We start from the raw sequence: 793 nt of genomic DNA on the forward strand, positions 1-793 counted from the left end.
AAGAAGGATGAACTGTTTTCAGTAGTCAAAACTTTTGACAAACAAAGTTGTGTTTTCTTTTGACATGTGAAAAATATGTATTTATTAAATAAATAACTTAAAATCTAACAATTCACAGTGACAGTGACACTTAGGTGAAAGGAATATTTAATGTTCCCAGTCTCAACTACATATTGGAGAACACCAGAGCTGCAATAAAAATTGTCTGAATGAGGAGGTTTAATTGAGACTGTGTTTCTCTGAGTGTGTTGAAGATGTTGAACTGAAGCTGATTCTGTGAAAGTGAAAAGCAGAACGCCTAGTATTGACTTAGTTTGACATGTTGANTGCTGTCTGCTGTTGTCTCTGGAGATGGTGAACTGGCCTTTGACTGACTGAGAGTAGTAGATGCTGCTACTGCTACTACTGATGTAAGCGATCCACTCTAGTCCTTTTCCAGGAGCCTGTCTGACCCAGTTCATGCTGTAGCCACCTAAGTTAAATCCAGAGGCTGTACAGGTCAGTCTGTGAGATTCTCCAGGCCTTTTAGTCACTGGTTCAGATTCTGTCAGAGTCTGACCATCAACACCTGTCAAGACAAAAAAGATATGCATGTTGTTCATTACTTTGGTAGCTCAATTGAAAATATGTCAAGTCAAGATGAGGTAAAATCTTCACCTGCCCAGCAGATAGTTAAAAGCAGCAGTCCTGTCCTATAGTCCATCATGTTAAACTGTGTGTTCACTGTTCTCTGTCCTCCTCTCTGCAGTCAGATAAGTAGAGGTGGAAGATATCTGAGTTTTGCATTGACTCC

The sequence above is a fragment of the Epinephelus moara genome, unplaced genomic scaffold (genome assembly GCF_006386435.1).
Source record: "Epinephelus moara isolate mb unplaced genomic scaffold, YSFRI_EMoa_1.0 scaffold2828, whole genome shotgun sequence".
Classification (NCBI taxonomy): Eukaryota; Metazoa; Chordata; class Actinopteri; order Perciformes; family Serranidae; genus Epinephelus; species Epinephelus moara.